Consider the following 13,215-nt stretch of genomic DNA (forward strand, 5'->3'; position numbering starts at 1 on the left):
TGACGCGAAGGTGCTCGTTTTGTGTTCACGGGAGCAAATCCTAATACTTTCAGGCTTGCAATAACGTTTTTCAATATCGACGTGAACGGTGCTCGTTTTGTGATCTTAGGAGCAAATCCACAGTCTTTCTGGCTTGCGATACAGCTTTTTCAATATCGACGCGATGGTGCTCGTTTTGTGTTTGCAGGAGCAAATCCGTTCTCCTTCAGGCTTGCGATACAGCTTTTTCAATATCGACGCGAACGGTGCTCGTTTTGTGTTCTTAGGAGCAAATCCACATTCTTTCAGGCTTACGATACAGCTTTTTCAATATCGACCCGAATCAGGCTTGCGATACAGCTTTTTCAATATCGATGCGAACTGTGCTTATTTTGTTTTCTTAGGAGCAAATCCATTCTCCTTCAGGATTGCGATACAGCTTTTTCAATATCAATGCGAACGGTGCTAGTTTATTTTTCTTAGGAGGAAATCCTGACTCTTTCAGGCTTGCAATACAGCTTTTTCAATATCTACGCGAATCAGGCTTGCAATACAGCTATTTTAATATCGATGCTAACGGTGCTTGTTTTGTGTTCACGAGGAGCAAATCCTCACTCTTTCAGGCTTGCGATACAACTTTTTCAATATCGACCCAAATCAGGCTTGCAATACAGCTTTTTCAATATCGACTAGAACGGTGCTCGTTTTGTTTTCTTAGGAGCAAATCCTCACTCTTTCAGGCTTGCGATACAGCTTTTTCACTATTGACGCGATGGTGCTGGTTTTGAGTTTGCGGGAGCAAATCCATTCTCCTTCAGGTTTGCGATACAGCTTTTTCAATATCGACGCGAATCAGGCTTGCGATGCAGCTTTTTCAATATTGACGCGAATCAGGCTTGTGATACAGCTTTTTCAATATTGACGCGAACGGTGCTCGCTTTGTTTTCTTAGGAGCAAGTCCTCACTCTTTCAGGTTTGTGATACAGCTTTTTCAATATCGACGCAAACGGTGATCGTTTTGTGATCTTAGGAGCAAATCCTCACTCTTTTGGGCTTGGGATACAGCTTTTTCAATATCGACGCAAATCAGGCTTGCAATACAGCTTTTTCAATATTGATGCGACGGTGTTCGTTTTGTGTTCGCGGGAGCAAATCCTCACTCTTTCAGGCTTGCGATATAGCTTTTTCAATATCGACGCCAACGGTGCTCGTTTTGTGATCTTAGGAGCAAATCCTCACTCTTTCAGGCTTGCGATACAGCTTTTCAATATTGACGCAAACGGTGCTTGTTTTGTGTTCTAAAGACCAAAAACTCATTCTTTCAGGCTTACGAAACAGCTTTTTCAATAACGACGCAAATGGTGCTCGTTTTGTGTTCTAAAGACCAAAAACTCACTCTTTCAGGCTTGCGAAACAGGTTTTTCAATATCAATGCAAAAGGTGCTCGATTTTTGTTTGCGGGACCAAAAAGTCATTCTTTCAGGCTTACAAAACAGATTTTTCAATATCGACGCAAAAGGTGCTCGTTTTGTGTTCGCGGGACCAAAAAGTCATTCTTTCAGGCTTGCGAAACAGCTTTTTCAATATCGACGCAAAAGGTGCTCGTTTTGTGATCTAAAGACCAAAAAGTAATTCTTTCAGGCTTGCGAAACAGCTTTTTCAATAACGACGCAAACGGTGCTCGTTTTGTGTTCTAAAGACCAAAAACTCATTATTTCAGGCTTGCGAAACAGCTTTTTCAATATCAATGCAAAAGGTGCTCGTTTTGTGTTCGTGGGACCAAAAACTCAATCTTTCAGGCTTGCGAAACAGCTTTTTCAATATTGACGCAAACGGAGCTCGTTTTGTGTTCGTGGGACCAAAAACTCATTCTTTCAGGCTTGCGAAACAGCTTTTTCAATATCGACGCAAAAGGTGCTCGTTTTGTGTTCGCGGGACCAAAAAGTCATTCTTTCAGGCTTGCGAAACAGCTTTTTCAATATCTACGTAAACGGTGCTTGTTTTGTGTTCTAAAAACCAAAAACTCATTCTTTCAGGCTTACGAAACAGCTTTTTCAATATCGACGCAAACAGAGCTCGTTTTGTGTTCGCAGGACCAAAAACTCATTCTTTCAGGCTTGCGAAACAGCTTTTTCAATATCGACGCAAACGGTGCTCGTTTTGTGTTCTACACACCAAAAAGTCATTATTTCGGGCTTGCAAAACAGCTTTTTCAATATCGACGCAAACGGTGCTCGTTTTGTGTTCGCAGGACCAAAAAGTCATTCTTTCAGGCTTGCGAAACAGCTTTTTCAATATCGATGCAAACGGTGCTCGTTTTGTGTTCTACACACCAAAAACTCATTCTTTCAGGCTTGCGAAACAGATTTTTCAATATCGACGCAAAAGGTGCTCGTTTTGTGTTCTACAGACCAAGAACTCATTCTTTCAGGCTTGCGAAACAACTTTTTCAATATCGATGCAAACGGTGCTCGTTTTGTGTTCTAAAGACCAAAAACTCATTCTTTCAGGCTTGCGAAACAGCTTTTTCAATATCGACGCAAACGGTGCTCGTTTTGTGTTCGCAGGACCAAAAAGTCATTCTTTCAGGCTTGCGAAACAACTTTTTCAATATCGACGAAAACGGTGCTCGTTTTGTGTTCTAAAGACCAAAAACTCATTCTTTCAGGCTTGCGAAACAGCTTTTTCAATATCGACGCAAACGGTGCTCGTTTTGTGTTCGCAGGACCAAAAAGTCATTATTTCAGGCTTGCGAAACAACTTTTTCAATATCGACGCAAAAGGTGCTCGTTTTGTGTTCGCAGGACCAAAAAGTCATTCTTTCAGCCTTGCGAAACAGCTTTTTCAATATCGACGCAAACGGTGCTCGTTTTGTGTTCGCTGGACAAAAAACTCATTCTTTCAGGCTTGCGAAACAACTTTTTCAATATCGACGCAAACGGTGCTCGTTTTGTGTTCTAAAGACCAAAAACTCATTCTTTCAGGCTTGCGAAACAACTTTTTCAATATCGACGCAAACGGTGCTCGTTTTGTATTCTACAGACCAAAAACTCATTCTTTCAGGCTTGCGAAACAACTTTTTCAATATCGACGCAAACGGTGCTCGTTTTGTGTTCTACACACCAAAAACTCATTCTTTTAGGCTTGCCAAACAACTTTTTCAATATCGATGCAAACGGTGCTCGTTTTGTGTTCCCTGGACCAAAAACTCATTATTTCAGGCTTGCGAAACAACTTTTTCAATATCGATGCAAACGGTGCTCGTTTTGTGTTCTACAGACCAAAAACTCATTATTTCAGGCTTGCTAAACAACTTTTTCAATATCGACGCAAACGGTGCTCGTTTTGTGTTCTAAAGACCAAAAACTCATTCTTTCAGGCTTGCGAAACAACTTTTTCAATATCGACGCAAACGGTGCTCGTTTTGTGTTCTACAGACCAAAAACTCATTCTTTCAGGCTTGCGAAACAACTTTTTCAATATCGACGCAAACGGTGCTCGTTTTGTGTGCGCTGGACCAAAAACTCATTCTTTCAGGCTTGCGAAACAACTTTTTCAATATCGACGCAAACGGTGCTCGTTTTGTGTTCTACAGACCAAAAACTCATTCTTTCAGGCTTGCGAAACAGCTTTTTCAATATCGACGCAAACGGTGCTCGTTTTGTGTTCTACACACCAAAAACTCATTCTTTCAGGCTCGCGAAACAGCTTTTTCAATATCGATGCAAACGGTGCTCGTTTTGTGTTCTACACACCAAAAACTCATTCTTTCAGGCTTGCGAAACAGCTTTTTCAATATCGACGCAAACGGTGCTCGTTTTGTGTTCGCAGGACCAAAAAGTCATTCTTTCCGGCTTGCGAAACAACTTTTTCAATATCGACGAAAACGGTGCTCGTTCTGTGTTCTAAAGACCAAAAATTCATTCTTTCAGGCTTGCGAAACAGCTTTTTCAATATCGACGCAAACGGTGCTCGTTTTGTGTTCGCAGGACCAAAAAGTCATTCTTTCAGGCTTGCGAAACAACTTTTTCAATATCGACGCAAAAGGTGCTCGTTTTGTGTTCGCAGGACCAAAAAGTCATTCTTTCAGCCTTGCGAAACAGCTTTTTCAATATCGACGCAAACGGTGCTCGTTTTGTGTTCGCTGGACAAAAAACTAATTCTTTTAGGCTTGCGAAACAATTTTTTCAATATCGACGCAAACGGTGCTCGTTTTGTGTTCTAAAGACCAAAAACTCATTCTTTCAGGCTTGCGAAACAACTTTTTCAATATCGACGCAAACGGTGCTCGTTTTGTATTCTACAGACCAAAAACTCATTCTTTCAGGCTTGCGAAACAACTTTTTCAATATCGACGCAAACGGTGCTCGTTTTGTGTTCTACACACCAAAAACTCATTCTTTCAGGCTTGTGAAACAACTTTTTCAATATCGACGCAAACGGTGCTCGTTTTGTGTTCGCTGGACCAAAAACTCATTATTTCAGGCTTGCGAAACAACTATTTCAATATCGATGCAAACGGTGCTCGTTTTGTGTTCTACAGACCAAAAACTCATTATTTCAGGCTTGCGAAACAGCTTTTTCAATATCGACGCAAACGGTGCTCGTTTTGTGTTCGCAGGACCAAAAACTCATTCTTTCAGGCTTGCGAAACAACTTTTTCAATATCGACGCAAACGGTGCTCGTTTTGTGTTCTAAAGACCAAAAACTCATTCTTTCAGGCTTGCGAAACAACTTTTTCAATATCGACGCAAACGGTGCTCGTTTTGTGTTCTACAGACCAAAAACTCATTCTTTCAGGCTTGCGAAACAACTTTTTCAATATCGACGCAAACGGTGCTCGTTTTGTGTTCTACAGACCAAAAACTCATTCTTTCAGGCTTGCGAAACAACTTTTTCAATATCGACGCAAACGGTGCTCGTTTTGTGTTCTACAGACCAAAAACTCATTCTTTCAGGCTTGCGAAACAACTTTTTCAATATCGACGCAAACGGTGCTCGTTTTGTGTGCGCTGGACCAAAAACTCATTCTTTCAGGCTTGCGAAACAACTTTTTCAATATCGATGCAAACGGTGCTCGTTTTGTGTTCTACAGACCAAAAACTCATTCTTTCAGGCTTGCGAAACAACTTTTTCAATATCGATGCAAACGGTGCTCGTTTTGTGTTCTACACACCAGAAACTCATTCTTTCAGGCTTGCGAAACAACTTTTTCAATATCGATGCAAACGGTGCTCGTTTTGTGTTCTACACACCAAAAACTCATTCTTTCAGGCTTGCGAAACAGCTTTTTCAATATCGACGCAAACGGTGCTCGTTTTGTGTTCGCAGGACCAAAAAGTCCTTCTTTTAGGCTTGCGAAACAGCTTTTTCAATATCGACGCAAACGGTGCTCGTTTTGTGTTCTACAGACCAAAAACTCATTCTTTCAGGCTTGCGAAACAACTTTTTCAATATCGACGCAAACGGTGCTCGTTTTGTGTTCTACAGACCAAAAACTCAATCTTTCAGGCTTGCCAAACAACTTTTTCAATATCGATGCAAACGGTGCTCGTTTTGTGTTCGCAGGACCAAAAACTCATTCTTTCAGGCTTGTGAAACAACTTTTTCAATATCGATGCAAACGGTGCTCGTTTTGTGTTCTACAGACCAAAAACTCATTATTTCAGGCTTGCGAAACAACTTTTTCAATATCGACGCAAACGGTGCTCGTTTTGTGTTCTAAAGACCAAAAACTCATTCTTTCAGGCTTGCGAAACAACTTTTTCAATATCGACGCAAACGGTGCTCGTTTTGTGTTCTACAGACCAAAAACTCATTCTTTCAGGCTTGCGAAACAACTTTTTCAATATCGACGCAAACGGTGCTCGTTTTGTGTTCTACAGACCAAAAACTCATTCTTTCAGGCTTGCGAAACAACTTTTTCAATATCGACGCAAACGGTGCTCGTTTTGTGTTCTACACACCAAAAACTCATTCTTTCAGGCTTGCGAAACAACTTTTTCAATATCGATGCAAACGGTGCTCGTTTTGTGTTCTACACACCAAAAACTCATTCTTTCAGGCTTACGAAACAGCTTTTTCAATATCGACGCAAACGGTGCTCGTTTTGTGTTCGCAGGACCAAAAAGTCCTTCTTTTAGGCTTGCGAAACAGCTTTTTCAATATCGACGCAAACGGTGCTCGTTTTGTGTTCTACAGACCAAAAACTCATTCTTTCAGGCTTGTGAAACAACTTTTTCAATATCGATGCAAACGGTGCTCGTTTTGTGTTCGCGGGACCAAAAACTCATTATTTCAGGCTTGCGAAACAACTTTTTCAATATCGATGCAAACGGTGCTCGTTTTGTGTTCTACAGACCAAAAACTCATTATTTCAGGCTTGCGAAACAACTTTTTCAATATCGATGCAAACGGTGCTCGTTTTGTGTTCTAAAGACCAAAAACTCATTCTTTCAGGCTTGCGAAACAACTTTTTCAATATCGACGCAAACGGTGCTCGTTTTGTGTTCTACAGACCAAAAACTCATTCTTTCAGGCTTGCGAAACAACTTTTTCAATATCGACGCAAACGGTGCTCGTTTTGTGTTCTACAGACCAAAAACTCATTCTTTCAGGCTTGCGAAACAACTTTTTCAATATCGACGCAAACGGTGCTCGTTTTGTGTTCTACACACCAGAAACTCATTCTTTCAGGCTTGCGAAACAACTTTTTCAATATCGATGCAAACGGTGCTCGTTTTGTGTTCTACACACCAAAAACTCATTCTTTCAGGCTTACGAAACAGCTTTTTCAATATCGACGCAAACGGTGCTCGTTTTGTGTTCGCAGGACCAAAAAGTCCTTCTTTTAGGCTTGCGAAACAGCTTTTTCAATATCGATGCAAACGGTGCTCGTTTTGTGTTCTACAGACCAAAAACTCATTCTTTCAGGCTTGTGAAACAACTTTTTCAATATCGATGCAAACGGTGCTCGTTTTGTTTTCGCGGGACCAAAAACTCATTATTTCAGGCTTGCGAAACAACTTTTTCAATATCGATGCAAACGGTGCTCGTTTTGTGTTCTACAGACCAAAAACTCATTATTTCAGGCTTGCGAAACAACTTTTTCAATATCGACGCAAACGGTGCTCGTTTTGTGTTCTAAAGACCAAAAACTCATTCTTTCAGGCTTGCGAAACAACTTTTTCAATATCGACGCAAACGGTGCTCGTTTTGTGTTCTACAGACCAAAAACTCATTCTTTCAGGCTTGCGAAACAACTTTTTCAATATCGACGCAAACGGTGCTCGTTTTGTGTTCTACAGACCAAAAACTCATTCTTTCAGGCTTGCGAAACAACTTTTTCAATATCGACGCAAACGGTGCTCGTTTTGTGTTCTACACACCAAAAACTCATTCTTTCAGGCTTGCGAAACAACTTTTTCAATATCGATGCAAACGGTGCTCGTTTTGTGTTCTACACACCAAAAACTCATTATTTCAGGCTTGCGAAACAGCTTTTTCAATATCGACGCAAACGGTGCTCGTTTTGTGTTCGCAGGACCAAAAAGTCCTTCTTTTAGGCTTGCGAAACAGCTTTTTCAATATCGACGCAAACGGTGCTCGTTTTGTGTTCTACAGACCAAAAACTCATTCTTTCAGGCTTGCGAAACAACTTTTTCAATATCGACGCAAACGGTGCTCGTTTTGTGTTCTACAGACCAAAAACTCATTCTTTCAGGCTTGCGAAACAACTTTTTCAATATCGACGCAAACGGTGCTCGTTTTGTGTTCTACAGACCAAAAACTCATTCTTTCAGGCTTGCGAAACAACTTTTTCAATATCGACGCAAACGATGCTCGTTTTGTGTGCGCTGGACCAAAAACTCATTCTTTCAGGCTTGCGAAACAACTTTTTCAATATCGACGCAAACGGTGCTCGTTTTGTGTTCTACAGACCAAAAACTCATTCTTTCAGGCTTGCGAAACAACTTTTTCAATATCGATGCAAACGGTGCTCGTTTTGTGTTCTACACACCAAAAACTCATTCTTTCAGGCTTGCGAAACAACTTTTTCAATATCGATGCAAACGGTGCTCGTTTTGTGTTCTACACACCAAAAACTCATTCTTTCAGGCTTGCGAAACAGCTTTTTCAATATCGACGCAAACGGTGCTCGTTTTGTGTTCTACAGACCAAAAACTCATTCTTTCAGGCTTGCGAAACAACTTTTTCAATATCGACGCAAACGGTGCTCGTTTTGTGTTCTACAGACCAAAAACTCAATCTTTCAGGCTTGCCAAACAACTTTTTCAATATCGATGCAAACGGTGCTCGTTTTGTGTTCGCTGGACCAAAAACTCATTCTTTCAGGCTTGTGAAACAACTTTTTCAATATCGACGCAAACGGTGCTCGTTTTGTGTTCGCTGGACCAAAAACTCATTATTTCAGGCTTGCGAAACAACTTTTTCAATATCGATGCAAACGGTGCTCGTTTTGTGTTCTACAGACCAAAAACTCATTATTTCAGGCTTGCGAAACAACTTTTTCAATATCGACGCAAACGGTGCTCGTTTTGTGTTCTAAAGACCAAAAACTCATTCTTTCAGGCTTGCGAAACAACTTTTTCAATATCGACGCAAACGGTGCTCGTTTTGTGTTCTACAGACCAAAAACTCATTCTTTCAGGCTTGCGAAACAACTTTTTCAATATCGACGCAAACGGTGCTCGTTTTGTGTTCTACAGACCAAAAACTCATTCTTTCAGGCTTGCGAAACAACTTTTTCAATATCGACGCAAACGGTGCTCGTTTTGTGTTCTACACACCAAAAACTCATTCTTTCAGGCTTGCGAAACAACTTTTTCAATATCGATGCAAACGGTGCTCGTTTTGTGTTCTACACACCAAAAACTCATTCTTTCAGGCTTGCGAAACAGCTTTTTCAATATCGACGCAAACGGTGCTCGTTTTGTGTTCGCAGGACCAAAAACTCATTCTTTCAGGCTTGCGAAACAACTTTTTCAATATCGACGCAAACGGTGCTCGTTTTGTGTTCGCAGGACCAAAAAGTCCTTCTTTTAGGCTTGCGAAACAGCTTTTTCAATATCGACGCAAACGGTGCTCGTTTTGTGTTCTACAGACCAAAAACTCATTCTTTCAGGCTTGTGAAACAACTTTTTCAATATCGACGCAAACGGTGCTCGTTTTGTGTTCGCTGGACCAAAAACTCATTATTTCAGGCTTGCGAAACAACTTTTTCAATATCGATGCAAACGGTGCTCGTTTTGTATTCTACAGACCAAAAACTCATTATTTCAGGCTTGCGAAACAACTTTTTCAATATCGACGCAAACGGTGCTCGTTTTGTGTTCTAAAGACCAAAAACTCATTCTTTCAGGCTTGCGAAACAACTTTTTCAATATCGACGCAAACGGTGCTCGTTTTGTGTTCTACAGACCAAAAACTCATTCTTTCAGGCTTGCGAAACAACTTTTTCAATATCGACGCAAACGGTGCTCGTTTTGTGTTCTACAGACCAAAAACTCATTCTTTCAGGCTTGCGAAACAACTTTTTCAATATCGACGCAAACGGTGCTCGTTTTGTGTTCTACACACCAAAAACTCATTCTTTCAGGCTTGCGAAACAACTTTTTCAATATCGATGCAAACGGTGCTCGTTTTGTGTTCTACACACCAAAAACTCATTATTTCAGGCTTGCGAAACAGCTTTTTCAATATCGACGCAAACGGTGCTCGTTTTGTGTTCGCAGGACCAAAAAGTCCTTCTTTTAGGCTTGCGAAACAGCTTTTTCAATATCGACGCAAACGGTGCTCGTTTTGTGTTCTACAGACCAAAAACTCATTCTTTCAGGCTTGCGAAACAACTTTTTCAATATCGACGCAAACGGTGCTCGTTTTGTGTGCGCTGGACCAAAAACTCATTCTTTCAGGCTTGCGAAACAACTTTTTCAATATCGACGCAAACGGTGCTCGTTTTGTGTTCTACAGACCAAAAACTCATTCTTTCAGGCTTGCGAAACAACTTTTTCAATATCGATGCAAACGGTGCTCGTTTTGTGTTCTACACACCAGAAACTCATTCTTTCAGGCTTGCGAAACAACTTTTTCAATATCGATGCAAACGGTGCTCGTTTTGTGTTCTACACACCAGAAACTCATTCTTTCAGGCTTGCGAAACAGCTTTTTCAATATCGACGCAAACGGTGCTCGTTTTGTGTTCTACAGACCAAAAACTCATTCTTTCAGGCTTGCGAAACAACTTTTTCAATATCGACGCAAACGGTGCTCGTTTTGTGTTCTACAGACCAAAAACTCAATCTTTCAGGCTTGCCAAACAACTTTTTCAATATCAATGCAAACGGTGCTCGTTTTGTGTTCGCTGGACCAAAAACTCATTCTTTCAGGCTTGTGAAACAACTTTTTCAATATCGACGCAAACGGTGCTCGTTTTGTGTTCGCTGGACCAAAAACTCATTATTTCAGGCTTGCGAAACAACTTTTTCAATATCGATGCAAACGGTGCTCGTTTTGTGTTCTACAGACCAAAAACTCATTATTTCAGGCTTGCGAAACAACTTTTTCAATATCGATGCAAACGGTGCTCGTTTTGTGTTCTAAAGACCAAAAACTCATTCTTTCAGGCTTGCGAAACAACTTTTTCAATATCGACGCAAACGGTGCTCGTTTTGTGTTCTACAGACCAAAAACTCATTCTTTCAGGCTTGCGAAACAACTTTTTCAATATCGACGCAAACGGTGCTCGTTTTGTGTTCTACAGACCAAAAACTCATTCTTTCAGGCTTGCGAAACAACTTTTTCAATATCGACGCAAACGGTGCTCGTTTTGTGTTCTACACACCAGAAACTCATTCTTTCAGGCTTGCGAAACAACTTTTTCAATATCGATGCAAACGGTGCTCGTTTTGTGTTCTACACACCAAAAACTCATTCTTTCAGGCTTGCGAAACAGCTTTTTCAATATCGACGCAAACGGTGCTCGTTTTGTGTTCGCAGGACCAAAAACTCATTCTTTCAGGCTTGCGAAACAACTTTTTCAATATCGACGCAAACGGTGCTCGTTTTGTGTTCTACAGACCAAAAACTCATTCTTTCAGGCTTGCGAAACAACTTTTTCAATATCGACGCAAACGGTGCTCGTTTTGTGTTCTACAGACCAAAAACTCATTCTTTCAGGCTTGCGAAACAACTTTTTCAATATCGACGCAAACGGTGCTCGTTTTGTGTTCTACACACCAAAAACTCATTCTTTCAGGCTTGCGAAACAACTTTTTCAATATCGATGCAAACGGTGCTCGTTTTGTGTTCTACACACCAAAAACTCATTCTTTCAGGCTTGCGAAACAGCTTTTTCAATATCGACGCAAACGGTGCTCGTTTTGTGTTCGCAGGACCAAAAAGTCCTTCTTTTAGGCTTGCGAAACAGCTTTTTCAATATCGACGCAAACGGTGCTCGTTTTGTGTTCTACAGACCAAAAACTCATTCTTTCAGGCTTGTGAAACAACTTTTTCAATATCGACGCAAACGGTGCTCGTTTTGTGTTCGCTGGACCAAAAACTCATTATTTCAGGCTTGCAAAACAACTTTTTCAATATCGATGCAAACGGTGCTCGTTTTGTATTCTACAGACCAAAAACTCATTATTTCAGGCTTGCGAAACAACTTTTTCAATATCGACGCAAACGGTGCTCGTTTTGTGTTCTAAAGACCAAAAACTCATTCTTTCAGGCTTGCGAAACAACTTTTTCAATATCGACGCAAAAGGTGCTCGTTTTGTGTTCTACAGACCAAAAACTCATTCTTTCAGGCTTGCGAAACAACTTTTTCAATATCGACGCAAACGGTGCTCGTTTTGTGTTCTACACACCAGAAACTCATTCTTTCAGGCTTGCGAAACAACTTTTTCAATATCGATGCAAACGGTGCTCGTTTTGTGTTCTACACACCAAAAACTCATTCTTTCAGGCTTGCGAAACAGCTTTTTCAATATCGACGCAAACGGTGCTCGTTTTGTGTTCGCAGGACCAAAAAGTCCTTCTTTTAGGCTTGCGAAACAGCTTTTTCAATATCGACGCAAACGGTGCTCGTTTTGTGTTCTACAGACCAAAAACTCATTCTTTCAGGCTTGCGAAACAACTTTTTCAATATCGACGCAAACGGTGCTCGTTTTGTGTTCTACAGACCAAAAACTCATTCTTTCAGGCTTGCGAAACAACTTTTTCAATATCGACGCAAACGGTGCTCGTTTTGTGTTCTACAGACCAAAAACTCATTCTTTCAGGCTTGCGAAACAACTTTTTCAATATCGACGCAAACGGTGCTCGTTTTGTGTTCTACACACCAAAAACTCATTTTTTCAGGCTTGCGAAACAACTTTTTCAATATCGATGCAAACGGTGCTCGTTTTGTGTTCGCGGGACCAAAAACTCATTCTTTCAGGCTTGCGAAACAACTTTTTCAATATCGATGCAAACGGTGCTCGTTTTGTGTTCGCGGGACCAAAAACTCATTCTTTCAGGCTTGCGAAACAACTTTTTCAATATCGATGCAAACGGTGCTCGTTTTGTGTTCGCGGGACCAAAAACTCATTCTTTCAGGCTTGCGAAACAACTTTTTCAATATCGATGCAAACGGTGCTCGTTTTGTGTTCGCGGGACCAAAAACTCATTCTTTCGGGCTTGCGAAACAACTTTTTCAATATCGATGCAAACGGTGCTCGTTTTGTGTTCGCGGGACCAAAAACTCATTCTTTCAGGCTTGCGAAACAACTTTTTCAATATCGATGCAAACGGTGCTCGTTTTGTGTTCGCGGGACCAAAAACTCATTCTTTCAGGCTTGCGAAGCAGCTTTTTCAATATCGATGCAAACGGTGCTCGTTTTGTGTTCTACACACCAAAAACTCATTCTTTCAGGCTTGCGAAACAACTTTTTCAATATCGACGCAAACGGTGCTCGTTTTGTGTTCGCGGGACCAAAAACTCATTCTTTCAGGCTTGCGAAACAACTTTTTCAATATCGATGCAAACGGTGCTCGTTTTGTGTTCGCGGGACCAAAAACTCATTCTTTCAGGCTTGCGAAACAACTTTTTCAATATCGATGCAAACGGTGCTCGTTTTGTGTTCGCGGGACCAAAAACTCATTCTTTCAGAATTGCGAAGCAGCTTTTTCAATATCGATGCAAACGGTGCTCGTTTTGTGTTCTACAGACC

Source organism: Girardinichthys multiradiatus, chromosome 17 (assembly GCF_021462225.1).
Source record: "Girardinichthys multiradiatus isolate DD_20200921_A chromosome 17, DD_fGirMul_XY1, whole genome shotgun sequence".
Lineage (NCBI taxonomy): Eukaryota > Metazoa > Chordata > Actinopteri > Cyprinodontiformes > Goodeidae > Girardinichthys > Girardinichthys multiradiatus.